The sequence below is a fragment of the Pseudophryne corroboree genome, chromosome 5, assembly GCF_028390025.1.
Source record: "Pseudophryne corroboree isolate aPseCor3 chromosome 5, aPseCor3.hap2, whole genome shotgun sequence".
Lineage (NCBI taxonomy): Eukaryota > Metazoa > Chordata > Amphibia > Anura > Myobatrachidae > Pseudophryne > Pseudophryne corroboree.
Window position 1 is genome coordinate 89,606,750 of NC_086448.1, and position 14,499 is coordinate 89,621,248.

The 14,499-nt window shown below is 44.1% G+C and overlaps 1 protein-coding gene across 3 annotated transcripts in view; it reads left to right on the plus strand.

Annotated features, from left to right (window-relative positions):
- LOC134927261 (uncharacterized) overlaps positions 1-14,499 on the plus strand; it is a 989,775-nt gene that overhangs the window by 4,446 nt on the left and 970,830 nt on the right. The gene's annotated exons all lie outside the window — the stretch shown is intronic.

Genomic DNA, 14,499 nt, shown 5'->3' on the forward strand with positions numbered 1-14,499 from the left:
ACACTGACCAGTCTTTATTGGTCAGAATGTAATATCTACATAACACAGAGAAGCTATTAGTACACAGCTCTGTCATTAAAAGTGCAATTGCCTAATCATTGAATAACTCCAGGCGTTAAACTAATTGAGTCTGCCCCCAAGAGTTTTGGGGTTAGTTGTCAATGGGGTTGACATTGGGGGAAATGGTGCAGAAGTTTTCTCCTGGTTAAACAACGTCCCCAATGTGATGTTATTATGGAAATGAACAGAATAGTTTAGTATTTAGGAACTGATCAGTCAGTCTGGGAGTCAGAAGGACCTTTGTCGGGAGCCAGGAAAGATGTGTTTCCATTGTCCTTAATAGAGATATCTCACCCAAAAGGTGTCGGGAGATTTTTTTGTTAGCTTATTCCGTGGGATAATTACGTTTTAACAATAACGGGCTAATAACATAATGCAGGGATATACAATATGTAGCCCTCCAGCTGCCATGGAATTATACACCCCAGCATGCCCTGACACAGTTCTCCTACTTGGGCATGCTGGGATGTGTAGTTGCTCAGAAGCTGGAGGGCAGCATGTTGAATACCCCTGGTATAAGGGTCAGCTGCAGTCTCCCACCCAACCCCCACGTAAAAACTATAGTAAAGAAGTATAGATAAGTAAGTTAAGTGGCCTACTGTATATATTCGTGTGGACTGGATCAGTATAGTATCAGTAGTCATTTAAAAACCAATCCGTATTCTGAGGGTTAGATAGCAGCAGTTTCTCTACCACTGTGTGTTATTCATTCTCCAATTTATTGCTGACCATGGATGTAGTTAAATCAGGCTTATAAACATTGACTATTCAGTGTTCTTTTTAAATTGGACATTTCTGAAAACGGGAGCGCGTGAAAATGGACCTGGAAACCATAGCAACCCCTCAGAACGAAAAAGAATATCAATATGTAATGGTTTTCTATGGGATAGAACAGACTTTTGTGTTTGCACCAGTTTTCACACAGGTAATTGAGAAGTCACTTCATTGTTTTTCTTAGGACCAAGCTAGCCTTAAATGCAACAGTGAAATCTAATTTGTACCTTAATTAGGGATTGTATATAGGGCCTAATTCAGAAAGGATTGCAATTGCAGTCCTTAGCAATGCAAGTTTGTGACAGCAATACTACAATGCGATCGCAATCCAACTGCGACAGCAGAGTGAGTCTCAGACTATCTGTCGCAGGGCGGCTTGTGAGGCCAAGGAAACTGTGTCCTTGGCCTCGCCACTCCTGGAAAATGGGGGTCGCCCTTAGAAACATAGAAACATAGAATTTGACGGTAGATAAGAACCACTTTGCCCATCTAGTCTGCCCCTTTTTTTTTTTTTATCCTTTAGGTAATCTCAACCCTTTTTTAACCTTAATTCTTTGTAAGGATATTCATATGCCTATCCCAAGCATGTTTAAATTGCTCTACAGTCTTAGCCTCTACCACCTCTGATGGGAGACTATTCCACTTATCCACTACCCTTTCTGTGAAGTAATTTTTCCTTAAATTTCCCCTGAACCTCCTCCCCTCCAGTTTCAGTGTATGTCCTCGAGTTCTAATACTTCTCTTCCTTTGAAGAATGTTTCCCTCCTGAACTTTGTTAAGACCCTTGATATATTTGAAAGTTTCTATCATGTCCCCCCTTTCCCTTCTCTCCTCCAAACTATACATGTTAAGATCTTTTAGCCTTTCCGGGTAAGTTTTGTGATGTAGGCCATGCACCATTTTAGTTGCCCTTCTTTGTACACTCTCTAATGTATTTATATCCTTCTGGAGATATGGTCTCCAGAACTGGACACAGTATTCCAGATGGGGCCGCACCAATGACCTATACAGTGGCATTATTACTTCTCTTTTCCTGCTACTGACTCCTGACAATGCTAAATTCCTTTGTCGTATAAACAACCCTTTGTGAAGTCTAAGAACATTGTACGCTGTTTGCTTAAGAAGTACCGTAAGGGTACGCTATTTGCGTAACGATCGCTCCGCCGTAGGCGAGACGCTCAAGCGTCACGTTCGCTCACGGCCCAGTGATCACAGGACACGTTATTGGTTATGACTAGAGTAATGATTCGCTATGGCGTAGCATACGCTCGAGACCACGAGGAGGTCACCAGCGGCGCAGACGCTCACAACGCTATACCTTAATGTTTAAACCTTATACCAATGAAATACACAGAATAACTTAATGTGAATACAGGGTGTAAGTGCAACCTTGTGTAACCTGACTAACTACAAAGCTGCTTGAGCGTCACCGACGCTCAAGTGAACACTTAACACTATAGAAAATACACAGATACTGGTTTAGGGTCCAAAGCCTATTAACTGTATTATATCTAATATACTTGTAAAAGGGGATAACAGTACAAATGATACACTACAATATAACAGAGACTTCCTAACCAAAATACAATACTATCTAATACGATTCAATACTAGTCTAGGGGAGATGTGAGAGAAACAAGAAAGAGGGAGAGAGAGAGAAGTGGAGAGAGATGAGAGAAATTGGCTCACAGTAAGACAATGACTACGGAGAGAAAACTTACGCACAAAGGGTATGATCGCATGCGCCTCGATATCCAGCTCCCGATTATCAGCAGACAACCGTTGATGAGAGAGTGAAGTTGGATATGGTCGGCCTGCCTATTTATGCCCCACACACAATGCAATCTCATAGTCCCTACAATCCCATTGTCCATTGGACGTCGGAATTCGGCCCTGTATCATAACAAAAGGTCATAGGGTGATTCATACAGGTGGGCTGTGACGATTTCAAACAGCTCAGGTGGGTGGGGAACTAGGTTTCCCGCCGCATACCTGAGTATGTGTAAATACCAGAAATGGACATAAACTTCTTATGTCCATAACTATTCGCACGAGCGATTAATACGCTCCAGACCAACACCGGAATATTGCTAATTAAATACTCTTCCGATGGGTACCAAACACTGCTATATGATTCCTGTTAGACCCTTCGTACCATACAAAGAGGGATTCCTCCGTTCAGGGACGTTCTATGTTAACTAAACTTTCAGAAACCATTAAAGGGATCATGATCTACAAACTACATTAATTATGAAAATATGTAACGAATGAGTCGCACGCTACGACTACATAAACTCTACCGTAAATACGCATACCGCGCCTGCGAGTGCACGCTATTGCGGGTATGCGCCTTCACGGGAGAGCGTACGCATGCGCAGCGCGGACCAGTGTGCGGTGCAAATATGGCAACGTGCATAGAGACATTTTTCTGACTTTGACAGTCCACCCTTTGGCAGTCAATAATAACTGCCACCTTCTAAAACATTTCAAAAAGGAGAAAAATGTAAGTCAGGGGTTAATTGATTTCCATGGTGGGGTAAGGAAGAAGAGTGGAGTAGGTCTGAAGAGGGTATGACCTAGTGAGAAAGCAGAAGCATGTGTGTATGAGTCCATGTTTGGAGGGTCATGTATCATCGTGCCGTACGTGTGGTAAATCAAGCTTCGAGGTATTGCGAAGTATACATTTGAATTCCTTCTTATCCTGTGGTACAGGTCTGTGGATGGGCTGTCAAACTCTACCGAGCTCATTTCGGCTTTCAGTTGTAACAAAATGGGGATGCACATTTTAGTTGATGATACATGAATGGGGGAGGTATGTGGTTGCTGATATCTGTGCCTGTATTCCCTATCGTCTATGTGTGTCGTTACCTGAGGGTTGTAGAGATGAAGATAAAGAACACTTACGAAAAATGCAATGATATTCTATGTCAGGGAAATGTACATCTGTTGTTGAAGTTGTGTTCGGTATCTGTTGAGAGTCGTCTTCTTTGCGCTGTTTTGCTCCTTAGGCATGAGCAACAAGCTTTGTCAGTGCCATCAGATTTACAAAAAATGTTGGGCTAGCGTGAGTTTAAAAGTACTAGGGAAACTGGGGATCCATGGCAAAGTTCATCAAGTGTCCATATCATAGGTTGTCAAAACTTCATCTTTGGTGCTTGTCTGTTGTCTGTATACATCTCGTCTCGTCAGCTTCCTCGTCCAAGGGGGTCTTTGTATCTTGGAGAAAAACAGAAAAACAGGTGAAAGAAACGGACCGTATAATCGCATTTTCATCACATTCTGGTTTCTATCATTGGGTCATAAATCAAATCCAGGTTAATTACGGTTTCCTCACTCCTCAAGCTCATCACTTTTGTACTTTGTTTGCACCTCATTAAAGCCTGCCCGCATCTAAATATCAATCCAATCGATATAACGACACCCAAGATACATAGTAGAAACTTTCCAACATCCATTATGACTCCTTGAGCCCAGTCTCCTAAACCGGAGAACCAATTTCGCGGGTTCAACCATGACACCCAACTAGTCAGCTCATTACCTACAGCAGCAAGGGTGAGATTGTGTTTTCGACGAAATTCCCACTTCAATTGGAGAATATCGTCCATCTTTTGGTCTATGACCTCTACCGGATCCTCGGTGCTATTTGTGATATACGTGCAACACTTTATGCCGTACTGTGTTGCCAATGTAACACAATATACGCCTGTTACTGCTGTAAGATAATTAAGAACCATCCTATGCTGAACTAGTTCTGTTTTGTAAGCTTGAAGTTCTCTTCCAGTGTATCTAAACGTGTCATCATACATTTCAGTGATATTATCTAACAAATTGGCGAGTGCGGAAATGTATCTATAATTCATCACTCCTCGAGCGGTACGAGTGAAATCTAACGCTACCAGAACCTGAATCCCGGTGGATTCATGGATAAGATCAGAGGCCGGATGCTCTAACCTTTCTGACAGTTGTCTTTTAACTCGGTGCTCGTAATGAGTGTGAGTATAAGGAGCTTGGGCACCACGGTGTATGTCCTTCATTTTGTCATGTGTAACAGTCATCACTTCAGGCAATACTTTTCCAATATAACACAATCCTTCAGAGTTTGGGGCAAGCCACTTGTACGCCTTCCTCCCGCATATGAAATATGCATCATCGGGGAGAACATAAGGGACGGAGAAGGACATGATCATGTTACAAACCTTCCAGGTGAAATCTCCTGACCCTAATTCTTCCATCTGCTTAATGCACGTATCAGTTTGTACGATATGTGCACAGTATCCTGGTGATACCTCTCCAACTCTAGTAATCCTATTTCCTAAGGTATATCGATACCGGAAAGATTTTCCTCTACTGGCTATGTGGCGTACCAGCTCTGTATCTGTAGGCATTCTATCTGCTCTGTGTGAAAAGGTCATGGTAAGGTTGCTCCATGACACTTCCCAATTTCCCGGCTTACGGGGATTGGAGATATTAAAACATAAGAGGGACCTATCCACATGGTATTGGTGGAGCTTCAAACTAGGAGGGCTGGAGATGTTAAACCTCCGGTCCACCGGTCTCCCACCACTTAGCTCAAGTACCTCCCCTAACGTTAAAGGAAATGGCACTAGCCCTGATTTGCTGTGACCCTGAGGTACTTGAGAGCATACCCAACAATCTGTTTGGTTTAATACGTTACCCACTAAGGAGTGGTAGTCACTCAATGGATGCCGGTCCATATGGATATTAAAACTGGATTGGCATTTCTTTATGCATCCATCTTCAACCAAATTATCACAGAGCCTACAGATACAATTTTCTTCAGCTAACAATCCATCACAATTTCTTCTATCGGATCGTTTTCTGATACTCGCCTTTGCTTGTTGGTTTGGTTGATCTTGGAAAACTACGCCTTCATCATCATAATCGGAACCCATTCCAGATCCTCTCTCGACCTCTATGGTACTCTCGCCGGAACAGACTGCTCTGGTCAACATCATGGTTAACATCAAAATCCGGATCACAGTCTCTTGGGGCAAGTCCATCTTTGAGGAGGAAATGGAGAAGAATGAGGAGGGGGAAAAAGAAATTTCAAGGGAGAGGGGATGGGAAGTGGAGAAAAACAATAAAAGGGAGAAGGGAGTCGACAACTGCTTTCGGTCTTCAAGGCTCAGGTGCCGCCTCAGTCCTCCTGGAACAGACACTCCAGTGATACAACCTCTACCGTCTGTTCCTTATCACGGGACTTCTCTGGGTCAGCAACCTTCTTGCAGTGGGATGAATGGACCCAAGTCTCTCTCTCAGCAACCTTCAATGCTGTGGTGCTAGTCAATAAGACCTGGTATGGTCCTTCCCATCTATCAATAAGACAACCTGAGCGTAGAAAATTTCGTATCATTACATAATCCCCAGGTTCAATGTCATGACAATTACTATCTGGTAAATCAGGAATCACCAACTTCAGATTATCATTTTGACTCCAACTGCTTACTCATGTTAATTAAGTATTTTACAGTTACTTCATTGTTACATTTCAAATCATCCTGAGGGTTAATCATGACATGCGGTTGTCGACCAAACAAGATTTCAAAAGGAGACAGATTAAGAGGGGACCTGGGAGTGGTTCTGATGCTATACAAAACAATGGGTAAAGCTTCTGGCCACGTCAATCCTGTCTCTGCCATTACTTTACTCAATTTATTTTTAATAGTGCTGTTCACTCTTTCGACCTTCGCACTCGCCTGTGGACGGTACGGAGTGTGCAGCTTGCTATCAATTCCCATCAACTTACACATTCCTTGAAAGACATCACCTGTAAAATGGGTACCCCTATCACTTTCAATGATTCTAGGGATACCATATCTACATACAAATTCCTGCACAATTTTCTTAGCTGTAAACATAGCGGTATTTGTAGCTGCTGGAAAAGCTTCGACCCAATTCGAGAAAACATCTATACATACAAGTACATATTTCAAATTTCGACATGGGGGTAATTGAATGAAGTCAATTTGTATTACCTGGAAAGGGCCGCCGGCAGGTGGGATATGGGATGGTTCTGTAGGTATTGCCTTTCCAATATTCTTTCTCAGACAGGTAAGGCATGACATTGCTCTTTTACTCGCATGAGAGGAGAATCCTGGGGCGCACCAGTATGCTCTTACCAATTTGCACATCCCCTCCTTGCCTAGATGAGTCAGCCCGTGAGCTGCTTCAGCCAGACATGGAAGATATGCCCTGGGGGCCACTGGTTTACCATGTCCATCCGTCCAGAGCCCTGAGGACTCCTGGCCATATCCCTTTGCCTTCCAGACTGCTCTTTCCTGTATGGAACACAAATTCTGCATCTCACACAACTTTTGTGTGTTGATGGTATTGAATACCATCAGTTGTGTGGTGTCTGTCTGTATGGGGGTAGCAGCTGCAAGCTTTGCGGCCTCGTCTGCTCGGCTGTTACCAAGGGATACTGGGTCTTGGCTATATGTATGTGCTTTACATTTGATAACAGCCACTCTGTCGGGTTCCTGTATCGCTGTTAGAAGCCTTTTTATATAAGCTGCATGCGCTATCGGTGTACCAGCTGCCGTCATGAAATTTCTGAGGCGCCATAGGGCTCCGAAATCATGTACTACCCCGAAGGCGTATCTAGAATCGGTGTAGATATTGGCTGACTTACCCTTAGCCAATTCACATGCTCTGGTTAGGGCGACCAGTTCAGCAACCTGGGCTGAGTGAGGTGGGCCTAGCGGTTCCGCTTCTATGGTGTCTTGGTCATCTACGACTGCGTATCCAGTACACAAGTCTCCCGAGTCTGACTGTCTATGACAACTACCGTCAGTGTAGAACGTGAGTTCTGCATCTTCCAGTGGATTGTCACTGATGTCAGGCCTTGCGGTAAAATTTTGGGTCAAATATTCCATACAATCATGGGTATCTTCCTTTGCATTAAATCCTCCTTCCCCATCACTCTCACCTTCCACCCTTTGTGTCTGACCAGGCACACCTGGGAGAAATGTTGCAGGGTTTAATGCACTGCATCTCCTTATGGTGATGTTTACTGGGGCCATTAATGCCAATTCCCATCTTGTAAACCTTGCAGATGAGACGTGTCTGGTTTGGGCAGAATTCAATAAGGCAGATACCGCATGCGGTGTATGGATTGTGAGGTTGTGGCCTAGCACGACATCTTCGCTTTTTGTCACTAGCAATGCTATCGCCGCAACGCTACGCAAGCATGTGGGGAGGGATCGCGCTACTGTGTCTAGCTGAGCGCTGTAGTATGCGACTGGCCTGCTGGCGTCACCGTGTTTTTGGGTTAGTACACCTGCTGCGCACCCAGCACTTTCTGTTCCGTATAGTTCAAAGGGTTTCCCATAGTCTGGCATACCTAGTGCTGGTGCCTGCGTTAGGCACTGTTTGAGTCTCTCAAATGCTGTTTCGGATTCGTCTGTATGCGAAATCCGATCAGGTTTGTTTGAAGAGACCATTTCCTGCAGAGGTAGCGCCAATATGGAAAACCCTGGGATCCAATTACGGCAATACCCACACATTCCTAGAAACGTCCTGATCTGTTGCTGGGTTTGTGGCAGTGTCATGTCTCTAATGGCTTGGATTCTATCAGCGGTCAGGTGTCTCAGTCCTTGTGTTAGACAGTGTCCCAAATATTTTACCTTAGTTTGGCATAATTGTAACTTGTCTTTGGAAACCTTGTGACCTGTGTCTGAAAGATGAAACAGGAGCTGTTTCGTATCCTTCAGGGATGCCTCCAATGAATCAGAACACAGTAGTAGATCATCCACGTACTGTATCAACACTGATCCACTCTCCGGTTGGAAAGACTGTAAACAATCATGCAAAGCCTGAGAAAATATACTTGGACTATCTATGAAACCTTGGGGTAACCGAGTCCACGTGTATTGGACTCCTCTGTATGTGAATGCAAACAAATATTGGCTGTCAGGGTGCAGAGGTACCGAAAAGAATGCGGAGCAGAGGTCAATAACAGTGAAAAATTTGGCAGTGGGAGGAATTTGCATTAGGATGACAGCTGGATTAGGCACTACGGGGAACTGACTCTCAACTATTTTGTTAATCCCCCTTAGATCCTGCACTAGCCTGTAACCCCTCCCCCCACTCTTTTTAACAGGGAAGATGGGACTATTTGCTGTGCTGGACGTTCTTACTAGAATGCCCTGTTGTAGCAAGCGCTCTATTACTGGGAAAACTCCTAACTCCACCTCTGGCTTCAGAGGATACTGTGGGATTTTTGGAGCTATCCTACCATCTTTTACTTGTACAACTACTGGAGCTACGTTTGCCATTAATCCAGTGTCCTGTCCATCTTTTGTCCAAAGTGACTCTGGTATCTGAGATGTCATCTCTTCTACTTGGGATGGGTTCCTATTTGTCATAATGGAATGTGACATTAATTTTGATGGGGAGTCTAACATGTCTCGTACTTCCTGAGCGTGATTCTCAGGGATGTCCAAGAATACACCTTCAGGAGTACAATAAATGACGCAACCCATTTTACATAGTAAGTCTCTTCCCAGGAGATTAGTTGGTGCCGATGCAGCCAGCAAAAAGGAATGCTTGGTATGCAAAGGCCCTATTGTAATCTCGGCTGGTTTGCTAACAGGGTAGTGCTGGACTACTCCTGTTACTCCCATGGCTGGAATTGTCCTACCAGTGGTTCTCATGCCCACTGTCGAATTTATCACTGACTTGGCCGCCCCTGTGTCTACAAGAAAGTTTAAAGTTTTTCCAGCTACATTGATTGCAATCTCTGGTTCACTTCCAAGACTGGCAATCAACTTAACTGGCTGCAGATTACAGGTATGGCCACACCCCTAGTGGGTATGTTGACCTCCCTGAATCCCGCTGGCAGCAACAACTTGTGAGGGAGTTAGCTGGGAACTACCAGAGGCATGCCAATCTCTGTTCGGGGGATATCTTTTTGTTTCCCCTGTATGTGGCTCAAAACTCCGCCTCTGTGGACCCTGCTCCCAATGTCGTGTGTCGTGTCGTTGTCTAGGGGGTTGAAAAGATCTTTGTACACTCTTTGTTCTACATTCTCGTGCATAGTGTCCCGGTCTGTTACAAGAAAAACATGTTATTACACTTGCCTTACCCACAGGATTCGGTGGTACATACGCAGGCTGCCTTGTGGTCAGCGCCTGTATACTTACTGACATCAACTTATCACTTTGCGACTCCCTGTGCCTAGTGATGTTTCTGTCGTGATCAATAGCAGCCTCTCTCAATGTGGACACCGACAGACCTCGCCAGCATGGTTGCGTGGTCTGTACCCTAGCTTTTAATGTTTCTTTCAAACCATCCATCAGTACAGATACTGCTACTTCTCGATGGTTTGGGTTGGTCTTAATGTCTTCTATACCAGTGTACTTTGCCATTTCTAATAGTGCCCGGTGAAAATATTCTGTTGCCGTTTCGGACTCCTTTTGCTTAATGGAGAATATCTTGTTCCATTTAACAACGGCTGGGAAATACTCCTTTAGCTGTAAATTTATCCTTTTTACATTATCCTTGTTGTACACGTCTGTAAGCGGTACATCTTTATCCAATGCACAGTCAGCTAAAAATTGAGTTGCGTCAACATTGGAAGGTAAACAAGCTCTTAGCAGTATCTGCCAATCCTTGTTGTTGGGTTCTACAGTGTTACCTAGATCCCTGATGTATTTTTGGCTAGCAACTAAGTCCTTCCTGGGGTCAGGAAATTCGGACACTATTGTTCTTAATTCCATTCTGGAAAATGGAGTGTACATGGCAATGTTCCTTATGGGAGTGGCTCCAGACACATCTGTTTTTCCATTGGGAACTGCTATTACCCTTACAGGAGCAATTCTAACAGCCTCTTCCTGTGTAGATTCTACTGCTTGTTGTGGTACAATTGTTTCAGTGTAGTGCATGGTGCCGTACTTACCTGTTGACACGACCTCACCTATCCCTCCGCTAGGGGCTTTCGCTAATCTCGTGGGTGTTGCTGTGCCTACTGTGGTCTCTGCTATGGTGGCCGCAAGAGAGAGAGCTGAAATTGTTGCTGAATCGTCTTCTTGATCACATTCCTGAGGAAAGTTCAAAACAGGGTACAACTTGCACGGGTTAATAATTGCATGAGTTACTTGGTTACCATCATTTACATTTACAGGGTTACTAAGTGTTTGTGTTTTACAACCCAGTGCGTTTCTCTCCGCAATCAACTTCTCTCCTGCTATATATGGTGGAGGAGGAGCTGTGGCTATCAGTTTCCTTACTGCCCCAGATCCCGCCGCCAGAGCCAAACCTCTCTGTATCTCACCTTCCTGGTGCCATAACTGTAAATAATCATGATGCTGAATTCGTCTCTTTGTTGATTTTATGAGACATATCCTCCTCCTTAAATTTTGTAACACTTCTGGACTGAAGCTACCTATTCTTGGGAATTTGTCCCTGTCTTGTACAGTCATTCTCTCCCATTCATCACATAAAACCTCTGTGTGACTACCGTATTTTTCACACATGATGTATCTTGCCGACCCGACTGGTCGGTTCTCTGAATCAACCCGAACCGAGGTTGATCGCCCCCTACCTGAACAACTGGCCCCCATAGTCTGCAGGTGTTGCTTACTACTCCTGTTGATCTTTAAATCACGGTCTTCAGCGAACCCTTACAGCAAACCAAATTATTCAAAAATAGGCCGGCGGTGGCGGTTTACCGAGTACCCCACTCACTCGCCCACCTCGACCAATACGACCTGATCACACCGACGTGGTGCTGGCGTACTCGATACAGGGCCCTACCAAAAGAACCTTCGGTTTACTGGAACATATGAGGGTTACCCGCAGGACACTTACTCTTTCCAGTAAAGGTGGGGTTGTTAGATAGTTCCTGAGTGACCAGCGAACTTCCCTTTAAAAATAAAAAATTACACAAATCACGTCAGAATGTACAAATAGCGTTTGTGACCACTTTACTCTAATGGTATTAGGTCAGATTACTAACTACTGCACACAATTACGTGCGGTCCAATCGTTCAGTACATAAGCACTACCTGTTATGTACTGAGAGATTTAATGGAATCGATGTTTCCGGCCGCGATTCCTTCAGCATGAGCTTATGGCCTATATGGGTTCTGCACCAACACCCCAGGCGTTGTGCCTCTTGTACCTTTATAGCGGACCTTTTAGTACCTTGTGACCTCCTGGTCTTGTTACCTTATGACCCGCTATACTCTAATGCTCAAATATTATTTAACCAGGGATGCCTCCCTAGCCACCGTATATGTCACTTACACGTATGTCCCTTGACGAGTACCCGACTTTCCTTTTGGTTCAACCTCTAAGTTATATAAACTTATGTGATAAAAACACACTCACTCAACACATGTACACTTTTGTTTCTATATCTATTTCTGCGCAGAAATTTTTCTTCAGTCCAACTGTGTTACCAATTAGGAGCAGGATCTGTTAAACTAAATTTCAGATTTTTCCAAAAATAGATTTGCGTTATTTACCGCTTCGCGTTATCTACCGCTGTGCGTTACTTATCGCCTTTGCGTTAATTATCGCTTTGCGCTAATTCACCTTTTTCGTGACTTTGAGCTACGTGGGCGTAACCGGACGCTACGTTGCGTAATGTACGCTGCGTGCGTCTGCCTTTGGATTGCGTACGCAAGTCTTTTGTTAGGGACACGTGTACGCAAAACAAAGATCCACCGTAACACAATTTCTATTTTTATCAATGTAGATGATCCCTGATCATCTACCGCACACCACACTGACTGCCTTGTCTCCCAGACAAGCCGTGTGTTGGTCTATACTTTAACTATTACCTCTACTATGAAATAACAGCAAATCTCTTTTAGCACTTTCTATCAACTATAAAAATTGGCAAACAGGAATAGTGATATACGAAATTTGAAAAAGAAATGCAGATATATATGTATGCGTGCGTGTATACGCAAGACAGAAGAGAAATAAAACAGTTTTAAAAAGACACAAGCGTTTTGTTCTTACTTCCGGTTCCCGGATTCCTTCAGCACTCTTTATCTAAGCGAAGCAGACGCTTATCCCGTCAGCACTGCGAGACAACCTCCCACCCTTTGCTGGGGGGATAATGTCTGCTGATCTACCTAGTGCAGATATGAGAAGGATAGGACGAGTCCCCAATTGACAATGCTAAATTCCTTTGTCGTATAAACAACCCTTTGTGAAGTCTAAGAACACTGTACGCTGTTTGCTTAAGAAGTACCGTAAGGGTACGCTATTTGCGTAACGATCGCTCCGCCGTAGGCGAGACGCTCAAGCGTCACGTTCGCTCACGGCCCAGTGATCACAGGACACGTTATTGGTTATGACTAGAGTAATGATTCGCTATGGCGTAGCATACGCTCGAGACCACGAGGAGGTCACCAGCGGCGCAGACGCTCACAACGCTATACCTTAATGTTTAAACCTTATACCAATGAAATACACAGAATAACTTAATGTGAATACAGGGTGTAAGTGCAACCTTGTGTAACCTGACTAACTACAAAGCTGCTTGAGCGTCACCGACGCTCAAGTGAACACTTAACACTATAGAAAATACACAGATACTGGTTTAGGGTCCAAAGCCTATTAACTGTATTATATCTAATATACTTGTAAAAGGGGATAACAGTACAAATGATACACTACAATATAACAGAGACTTCCTAACCAAAATACAATACTATCTAATACGATTCAATACTAGTCTAGGGGAGATGTGAGAGAAACGAGAAAGAGGGAGAGAGAGAGAAGTGGAGAGAGATGAGAGAAATTGGCTCACAGTAAGACAATGACTACGGAGAGAAAACTTACGCACAAAGGGTATGATCGCATGCGCCTCGATATCCAGCTCCCGATTATCAGCAGACAACCGTTGATGAGAGAGTGAAGTTGGATATGGTCGGCCTGCCTATTTATGCCACACACAATGCAATCTCATAGTCCCTACAATCCCATTGTCCATTGGACGTCGGAATTCGGCCCTGTATCATAACAAAAGGTCATAGGGTGATTCATACAGGTGGGCTGTGACGATTTCAAACAGCTCAGGTGGGTGGGGAACTAGGTTTCCCGCCGCATACCTGAGTATGTGTAAATACCAGAAATGGACATAAACTTCTTATGTCCATAACTATTCGCACGAGCGATTAATACGCTCCAGACCAACACCGGAATATTGCTAATTAAATACTCTTCCGATGGGTACCAAACACTGCTATATGATTCCTGTTAGACCCTTCGTACCATACAAAGAGGGATTCCTCCGTTCAGGGACGTTCTATGTTAACTAAACTTTCAGAAACCATTAAAGGGATCATGATCTACAAACTACATTAATTATGAAAATATGTAACGAATGAGTCGCACGCTACGACTACATAAACTCTACCGTAAATACGCATACCGCGCCTGCGAGTGCACGCTATTGCGGGTATGCGCCTTCACGGGAGAGCGTACGCATGCGCAGCGCGGACCAGTGTGCGGTGCAAATATGGCAACGTGCATAGAGACATTTTTCTGACTTTGACACTCCTCTCCCTATGCAACCAAGCATCTGACTTGCCTTTCTCATTGCTTTGTTGCATTGCTTTCCTGCCTTCAAGTCACTTGAAATAGTGACTCCTAAATCCCTTTCCTCCTCAGTAGTTTACATTATAG